The sequence below is a fragment of the Rattus rattus genome, chromosome 16 (assembly GCF_011064425.1).
Source record: "Rattus rattus isolate New Zealand chromosome 16, Rrattus_CSIRO_v1, whole genome shotgun sequence".
Classification (NCBI taxonomy): Eukaryota; Metazoa; Chordata; class Mammalia; order Rodentia; family Muridae; genus Rattus; species Rattus rattus.
The window spans coordinates 37,077,518-37,087,660 of NC_046169.1; the positions used below are offsets into that span (position 1 = coordinate 37,077,518).

General features: G+C 45.7%; 1 pseudogene; it reads right to left on the reverse strand.

Moving 5' to 3' along the window:
• Positions 1-286: 286 nt before the first annotated feature.
• On the reverse strand, positions 287-690 carry LOC116885819 (annotated as a pseudogene).
• Between the last annotated feature and the right edge of the window lie 9,453 nt (positions 691-10,143).

Here is a 10,143-nt window from a genome sequence, read left to right on the forward strand (position 1 = left end):
TAAGGACAACATTTAATTGGGGCTGGCTTACAGGTTCAGAGATTCAGTCCATTATCATCAAGGTGGGAACATGGCAGCATCTAGTCCGGCATGGTGCAGGGGGAGTTGAGAGCTCTACATTTTCATCTGAAGGCTGCTAGCAGAATACTGATTTCCAGGCAGCCAGGATGAGAGTGCTAAAACCCACGCCCACAGTGACACGCCCACAGTGACACGCCCACTCCAACAAGGCCACACCTTCTTTTTTTGTTTGTTTTCAGATTTATTGAAAATATAGCCTAATAGATTAAACAGCTCCACGTGGTGTTCTGAAATTCATCCCAATCATAAGCTGAGTGACCTAGAGGTTAGAGAGACTGCCAAAGTCCAGAAGCTTCAGCTTTTCCTTGGTGTTAGGCTCTATCTCAATGATCTGATCTAGGGCTAAGACCTCAGGAACATAATTATCTCTACTCTTTCTCTCTTCTTCCTGCAACTTGATAGAGATACCTCTCACAGGACCCCTGTATTATCTTCATCAGATGGGTGACATAGCCAGCTATCTTGTTCTGAAGATTTTTTGCTGGGAATGGTGGTGATCTCCTGGCACACACACTTGTTGGTGTGGAAGTCATTACCCAGGCACGTGTAGTATTTCTCAGTGACAACCTGGGCTGTCCTCTTCACAGTCTTGGCGCAAATACTGCCCATGTCGATGGGTCACGGTAAAAGAGGAAACAGGAAACACAGAGAGGCCTATTAAAGCGCCAAGGCCACACCTCTTCCAACAGGGTCACACCTCCTCCAACAGGGCCACACCTCCTCCAACAGGGCCACACCTCCTCCAACAGGGCCACACCTCCTCCAAGACCACACCTTCTAATAGTGCCACTCCCTGGGCCGAGCATATACAAACCATCACACCATCTTTTTCTCCTGTTCACTTGGTTTCCAGAATACCAAATCTTTCCCAGCTCACACACGCTCCCAAGGCAAATTAGATAATACTACTGAAGACTATTGTGTAGCTGCGAGTGTTGTAGTTCCATGTTGGGGGTGGCTCCATACGCTCGCAGTTCCCACCAGCCCTCCTGTATTTTTCCGCGTTCCATATGACGTCATGCAGAAGGAACTGAGATCCTGCCGGTCAAAGAACCAACGCATCACCACGCAGAGGCTGTTCTAAAGCAATGAGCCCATCCTTAGTCAGGCATCCATGTCCAAGGTACTGTTACCAACACAGCTATTTGCAACCACAATAAAAGCCACCGTAATAGGAAAACCACGTAGAGGCGATTGCACTGCCTACTGGATTTTTAATTGTCCTGAGGGTGCCAGAGGCAATCTTGAGCCCATTACTTCTAAATGAGGCACATTCTAAAAGGCTTGCAAAGTCCAAACTGCTTTTGCAGTCATTAGTTAGCAAGACATCTAAATAGGCCCCTCAAGATCAAGCTTGGTCTCTGGTTTCTAGAATGGGGTGTGGTAGACAATTGTGCAGCCTTTACCCCCCTGTCCGTCTCTCACCCAACTGATTTGCTTCAACTAGGAGGCGCTGTGAGAGAAGGCATCAGGGTGCCTGGAACAAATGAGGGGGTAACAGAATCTAACTTTTAAGGGAATAGGTATCCAGCAGGATTAGAGCACCTGCCCAGTGGTTCCAAGATAAACTATCTCAACCATGTATCCAAGACCCTGAACTCTTGGACAGAATATCACAGCTGCCCTCGCATCCCCTCTAGGATTCATGGTGGTACAGCAGACAGGATGACTTGGTAGGAATTCTTCAAAATTGAGATCAGCATGGGAGGTACAAGAAGAGGTGAGTGCTGGGTGATTCTGCAGGGGATGTCTCTGGTCTAGTGTGGTGAGCAGGAAACACACATCAGATTGAATTTGCTTCCCACCCTCCTTTGGGAAGAATGAGGTTTCTCCCAGGAAGGAAGAAACAAAAGAATGCGATGTTTCCTCAGACTGTGGCCCAAGGAGAAGCTTGCGAGGTAGCAAGAATTTTACTACATATTGATTACACACCATGAGGTTGAAATTGTACATATTGATTACAGACCATGAGGTTGAAATTGTACATATTGATTACGCACCATGAGGTTGAAATTGTCACCCTCTGAGTCTCTAAACTAAAACCAGGGGTTTACCCAGGGAAGTCATTCATCCATGCACCACGGACACTGAGGGAGAACCCAGATTCAGGCCTGAAATTGCCAGACTCTGTCCTTCATACCATCAGCCATAAGGTAAACTTCCTCTTCTCAGGTCTGACTCTGGGCGGGGTATCTCTTCACAAGGAAAACAAAAGCCACTGGGTCTGCAGACCTGATTGGAGTCTGATTGGATGAATAAACATATCTCATATCTCGAGATTAAAATGCAGGGTTAGCAGCAGGGAGTGTGAAGTCAAAGAGACAGAAAGGAGACAACAGCCTGACCTGCCCAATACTGTTTGAGGGGTAGAATGGACTGGGCGGGTGGCAGGTCCCTAAGCCTCCTGCTGGTAAGCGAATACGGATCCAGAAGGGTAGGTGCTATGAAACCAGCCCCACAGAGAGATGTGCCTTGCTCTGGGTCCAATCCAAATAGGCAGCTTTCTGATAAGAATCTAATGTTTCAAAGTTCCCCAGGAAGAATATGTTGGCCAGAGACCCCCAACTATTCAGCCTCCTTGGAAGCTACAGTTTTTATTCTCAACTCCTGCCTTAAATCTCGGCGGCATGCACATCTCCCCAATCAGGAGCTCATTGGAAAAGAGCAGATAATAGTGTTTAAAGGCTTAGAAGTGGAGGGGTTATAGAGGCAGGCCAGCTGCCCATCTTCGCAATCAAGTGACGGTCGCAAGGTCCCAGGATCCTCATCAAGAGATTAAATAAACCAGACTTTACCTCAGCATCCTGAGGACCAAGTCACTCAGTGACTATAAATCACTTAGCCCAAGCACTGGCGCAAAGGAAGCGTCCCATGCCTGGGAGCCATTATTATAACGATGTCATTTGTGTGTGAACTCATTAATATGCGGAATCTAAAATAGTTAATCTCATCAAATAGTAGGATGGCGGTTGTCAGGGCTGGAGATGAGGCCAACTGGGAAAGAGTTGGTCCAAAGGAACAAGTTTCAAATCACGCAGGAATGCATTATAGAGTTCTGCTGAGTGATACCCGGCCTGTTGTCAACAATGCCGGCTGTGAAATGTATGGATCTCACATAAAACATAATCAACACGAACGCAAACCTAATGACAATAACCAAAACAGGCCACTAGGAAACAGTGGAGCTGACAAATGTGTTTGTTATTTTGTTTAGGTGATGGTATCAGGAGTGCATTCTTATTTTCGAGGTTTCCAGGTTGACTGTATGAAGAATGGGCAGTATCGCCATAACCTGGCTCTCCTGTGTGACATAGTCAGCATCAACCCAGCTAGATGAGCTTCTGTCTCTGGACTACAGATCACCTGCTGTGTGCCAGGACTGGGTGAGGGTTCTGGGTGTGGCCCTTGATCTTAAGCCTGAGGGGATGATTCGTGAGGTATTCCACCTTAAAAATAAACTTGAAACATTACAGCAAGTTTCAGGCATTTGCTGTTAGTCATTGTGTGTGTGTGTGTGTGTGTGTGTGTGTGTGTGTGTGTGTGTGTGTGTGACAAAGGTTCCTCTACAAAGGTTCCAGAGCCGAAGTTCACTTGGTAGTTTTGAAGAAGAGCCGAAAGCCAGTGTTAGTGGTCATTAGAAAGGACAACAAGAGAGGCTGACATAACCCAGAACAAACAGGACACAAATAGGACACCATAGGCTCAGGCAAATAGCTAGACTTTCTTCTGGCAATGACGGAAGCCTTGGGTTTGGTGTTCTCATTGAAGAAGGCGCCCCCTCCCCCAGTTGCTGTGTAGAGAGAGAGGGGAGGTTCACAGGGAGGATATGAAGAGGGTCACTCCGAGCATGGGGAGATTTCCCCTCCATTCTGGGTACACTTTGCAAGTGGGGAAGGGAACACATTAAAGACTAAGGCCATTTAAAAAATCCACCATGAATGGAGGAGGGGCTCATGAGACCCCCGCCCCTTCTTCTGAGACACTAAAGTGCCACCAATGGTTGTTCTAATGGTTGCTGTGGGGAGGGGACCATATTTCTTAGTGCTGTGGCCACTTGTGCTGTCCTTGATTCAGTAAGCGACCCTCACACTCATTCACCCAAACGGCCCTAATTGAATGCAGCACACCACAGAACAAGAGACAAGGGGAAACAGGGAGGAAGAAGAGCTGGTATGTCTAGGGGGAATGGGGAATGCATCCGTCAGCCTCCATCATAGGAGCATCAATCCTACCACCCTGGGAACTGACTTCCTACATATACACTTTTTTTAAAAAGATTTATTTATTTATTTATTTTATGCATGTGAGTACACTATCGCTGTCTTCAGACACACCAGAAGAGGGCATTGGATCCCATCACAGATGGTTGTGAGCCACCGTGTGGTTGCTGGGAATTGAACTCAGGACCTCTGGAAGAGCAGTCAGTGCTCTTAACCACTGAGCCATCTCTCCAGCCCCCTTACATATGCACTTAAAAGCATTCAAACCCTAGTAGGGGACCAAAGTGCCCTTGATTAAAAAAAAATTATTGTTCTAGAAAAATACCCAGAAGTCTAAGCCTAATAAGACTAGATGCTTCCTTTCTTAGCCTTTCCCAAATCCCTCAGCTTTCTTCCCGTGTCGCCGACCATTGTCAAGAGAAGTTCTTTTCACTTCCAACTGCTTCAGACTTCCTGTGTAGACCCGTGCTTCTTTATTAGAGTGGGGAAAAAAATTAGAGGGAGAGAGTCTTTCTCTGTCATTTCCAAAGGCATTCTGAGTGCCCAGAACTGTGCCTGGCACACGGTGGTCTACCTTACAAAGGCTGGAGTGACCGCTGGAGTTTGTATTTGCTTCTGTTTGCTAGGAACCCTTTCTTGATAAGCATTCTTTCAGTACATATGCACTGCACATACAAAAGAACATTCCACACAATTAATGCATGTAAGTATGTTATCCTTTAAATATATTTAATATATATATATATATATATATATACATACATACACACACACACACACACACACACACACACACACACACACACAAATGGCTCAGTGGTGAAGAGCATTTGCTGCTTTTCCAGAGGATCTAAGTTCAGTTCCCAGCACCTACCACCCATCAGGCATCTCCCAATTGTAACTCTAGCTCCAGGGTGTCTGATGCACCTGAAGTAATTTTCACATACATACCTACCCATAATTAAAAATAAGTCTTTAAAAACTTACAGGACTGGCAAGGTGGTTCAGAGGGCAAAAGAGCCAGCTAGTGAGGCTGATGGCCTGGGTTTCATCCCAGAACCCATGTGGTAGAGGTAAAGAACTAGCTTCGGAAGGCTGTCCTCTGACCTCCTTACACACATGTGCCATGTAGCACGCATAGATGCATATGTGCATGTGTGCACCCTCGTGTATCTTTTTATTTTTCTTTTTTTTTTTTTTCTTTTCTTTTTTTTTCGGAGCTGGGGACCGAACCTAGGGCCTTGTGCGTGCTAGGCAAGCGCTCTACCACTGAGCTAAATCCCCAACCCCCGGTGTATCTTTTTCTACATTGTAACAGTCATGGGAAACTACCAGTAATATTTCAGGCGTAGGCGTGTGTGAGTATACACACAAACCATTCACGTCACATGCACCACCATCTTGGAACTTGCTTTCATTCAAGGCAAAAGACGTCATTAAAATCCCCTCGAGGTTGCTGGTTTTGGAACTAGGGGCTGGCTGGCGTTTGATGGCCTGCGTCCTCTGAACTCCCAGTGCCTCCACGGGTAAGACTGCCTTTCTGGACGCTGAGCCTACTTCTCCTGAGCTCACCAGGCCACATCTATTTTCAGAGCTCAGCTGTTACCTCTAGCTGTCCTCCTCTTCGTTATTCAGGCTTTTCTGTCCTGGCTGCTATTGAACGCCGCCAAATGCTTTTGGAATTCTGGGTAATAAAGGTAGACAAACGCAAGCAAAATGGAATGTGGGGCTAGGAGGTGTGGAATGTGGCTTTGTGCCGGAGACTTTGGCATGATTTCAGCCTGAAATGGAGCACTTGGTGATCGGCCTAAATTGCTTCAATTGCACCTGGCACGCAGGGCAGACGAGGTGCGGCACAGAGAGCTGGGATGAATTTTAGGATGAAGGGCTGACCACCATCTCCAGTCTGGGAAGTAGGAAACCAATTCCCAGGAGGTAGCCGGTAGCCGGCAGAGACCTAGCTTTGTACTTCGAACTACATTTTTGCTTTCAAATCTTGTGGACGCCAGCCCAAAGACATTTACTTGATAACCTCAGATGGTCATCTCGCGACGCGAAAAGGGAAGCTTAGTCATTTACAGCCCCCGTTGACCACCTTAAAAACCCACCTCCTGTCTTAATTATCATTACAACAGGGTTTTAGGAGAATGCAATATTTGCAAAATCGAACTTAAGAGATCCTTTGAGAATTCGAAGACGGTCCTCAGCAGCTTCCTGTGGGGGGGAGACTGCTTTCCGACCGGCTTGTATTTACCCACCCACAGCGTTCCCCACACCCTTCACCTCTCCCCCGTCATGATTACCGCGTTTAGTCAACTATCGACTTGGGAAACAATTTTGTTCCATTTGCCTTCTCTGCCCGAGAAAAAGAAATAAAAGGAAGGCTTTGAAGTACCTTTTCTGGCACGATGTTTGCATTCAAGTGTTAATGCGATACTGAGAAAAGCGGTGGACGCTAAATGTTTACATTAAAATGGAAATATGGGATCGATTTTTTTCCAACAGGGGCTCCCGGTCCCTTTTAAAAAGTATACTCCAAGAGGCCGAAAACAATACAAAACGCAAACCACCCTCTTTAAGTGATATTGGCTGAGGCAGCAACTTCTGGTAAGTTACAGCTTGAGCCAGGTAGGATAATTGTTTTCAATGGCTCATCAGTACGCCAGCGTCTTTGTCACATGGAAAAAAAAAAAGAGAGAATTTATTTCTCAGCCAGGCATGGGCTTATTATCATCCTAGGTACTTGTGTTTTCCCTTTCTGTGACTAATATCTGAGAAAACTACTTAAAGGGAGGAAAGATTTATTTGGGCTGTGACTTCAGTCCGTGGTCTGGCTTGCTCTGTTGCTATGGCGGGCAGAGTAGAGCATCACCGAATCGCACTGCCGGGTGGGGTCTGTGTGTGAGAGAATAAATAGCTCCTTCGACACAATCTCGGTCTTTCCCTCCTCAGTGATCTATTTCCTCTCATTAGATTTCACTTTCTGAACTTTTCCCACACTCCCTAAACCAGCAGCAGCAACTGGGGACTCAGTCCTCAGCAGACCACATGGACCTGTGTGGGACACTTCGTATTTAAACCCTAACATCATTTTCTCTAACCACAACAATATCTTCTAGGCATTTTTATTTTAAAAGCAAATCTTTCAGAACTATCAAGGCTGAAGCTCCATGAGTCCCTCTGGCCATTGCTAGACCAGCTAAGAAAAACAGATTAAACACTAATTTTTTTGGAGTGTGAGAGATGTGGCTTGCTTGCTGTTTCTAAGATGTGTGGTAAACCTCTCTTTGAACCCCTGGTTTCAGATATCTAAAGATGCTGCCCACGTTGAAGGAAGGGCTGGCCTCCCAGAAAACACAGAGAAGAGAGTGTATATTAGAAACTAATTCCATTTACTGTCCTATGGCGGACTAGACATAAGATTAATAATGATATTCACCTGTAACTCTAGCTCCATGGGATCTGATGGCCGCTTCCAGTCTCTACCAGTAACACACACACACACACACACACACACACACACACACACACACACACACACGGTAGATACACAGACAGGTATACACTCAGTCACAGAAATAAAAATCAAATATTTAATAATCACAGAGATTTCCTGGCATCTACTAATGTAATTTTTCTAAGCCTCTAAGTATCTGTTTCTCCTGGGTAGGCGCTGTTCCTTTGCCAATTTTGTAAAGATCCTGGCTAATTTCTTGAACAAATATTTACTGAATGTGTTTGCAGTTTTTAGTCCTATGGGATTGGTCAACTTATTAAAACATTGTATCAGAAGTAAATGGGGAGCAGACATCTGTCCAGGACTTCAGGAAGAATGCTAAGGAAGAATACTGTTGCAGAAAGGTATGTCATGAGAGATGGAGACAATCCTGGTCCTGGTCAATCTTTGCATGTATCCCTAGACATCTAAAGGACTGAGGCTAGAGAGAAGATGGTTTCTGGACAACGCCTGAGGAACCATGATGACAGCCTAAGAGTTCTTCCTGTTTGAGAAACTTAAGGGGATTCATCTCTCTTTCAATCACAGCTGCATAACTTAGTCCTCAGATGACTGAGGCAAGAATACAGAAGTACTTAATACATGCTTAGAGTTTTTATTACGTCATGCCAGACTTGGAGTGGAAGTATCTAGACTCTATAATCCCTCTGGTGGGTATAGTAAGTGTGTGCGTGTACACCCTGAAGAAAAAGTGTCTGCCAAGTGTTTTGAACCTTTGAAAACAAGACATGGTAGAAGTCTGAGATGGGACTGTGATGGTTGGTAGATACTCTGGCATCTTAGTAGGACCAAAAAAAATCTCTCTCTAGTGCCTGTGCTCTACCAGCAAGACTACCCACCAAATTATTCTCCAGTTCTCGCTCCCTGTTTGTACAGCGCCTACCTCATGGGAGTGCCCCTATGTTAGACACTGGGAGAATCTTCCTTTTGTGTGTCCTTCTCACTGATCTGGTCCATGACCATGAACTCAGAGTTGGGGCACAGAGGCCCATCCAACTCTTCCTGGTGATGGGCTCCATGTTTTACAGTTACCACTCTCTCTAGCCTTCACAAACTGGATCCCGCTCTCATATGATGACACATGAATACTTAAGGTTACAGTTTTGACAGTCATCCTTCCCCTTACAGTGGTAGAATTTCCCTCTGTCTCACTTGACTCTTGCTTTCTCTGCAGACATCTTTGAGAATGGGGATACCTCTGAGTCTTGCCTCTCCCCTATCACAGAACTTTCTCCAGCTCTATAAGAACCTTAACAAGTGCACAGAAGGACAGCCTGGCAGCACAAAGCAAGTGGTTGTCCCCAGAGACATCTCACACAGTGGGCAATGAGAGGTGGATGATAAACACCACTATATTGGCCTTCCGACAATAATGTTGATTGGAAGACTAAGTCTCCTGGCAATGTTGTAGATTGTGAGAACTTCACCTCCTGGTCATTTTGGTGGAGAAAAATTAATAATAGGAAGTCAGTCTCAAAGTAAATAAAAGAACATTACAAGAATAGGAAGTGACCAGAACATCAAGGGGGTAGAGATGTTCCAGTTTTCTGTCTACTGCCCTGATGATAAAAAGCAACACAGGGGAAGAAAGGCATTTATTTCAGATTGTAGTTGCAGGTTACAGTTTATAATTGGGAGGACATCAAGGCAGAAACCAAGCATGTTACATGACATCTGCAGTCAAGAGCACGGAGAAACAAATGTATCCATGATGCCTACTTGGCAGAAACAAATGTATCCATGCTACCTACTTGCTCTCAGCTAGCTTTCTCTTGTCCTGCACTGTTCAGGACTTCCTGCCTAGGGAATGGTGCCACCAATGACAATGAGTCTTCCTTACGTCAATCAACAATCAAGACAGTCTCCCATAGACATTCCCACAAGGAAGCCTGATCTGGACAATTCCCTCGTTCAGGTTCTCTTCTTCGGGGGAATCCCCAGTTGTGGCAAGTTGGCAATTAAAACTAACCATCATGTGGGAAAGATTCAGCTGGGACTAGGAGGACATCCCAGTGGTGTTCCTCATATGACAGAGACTTCCAAGGCCCTCAGGACTGGAAGTCTAAAGCTACTGAAACAGCAGAAGACACCCTCCTAGGCCTGACGATTCTGAAATGTTCTGTCTCAACTCCACTGGCCCTCAGCAGGATTTTGTGTATCTGTGTACGACAGCAACTGACTTATGGGGTCCCTTCCTCCGTCTCCCTCTCTTATAGGGGCTACACTTTCACCAGGCTTCCAAGAGCCTCCTTCCTACTAAACCACACGAGCTTGCTTTTTCATTAGAGCTAATGGTCTGTTTTGGGGGAGCCCGCATGGAATCTA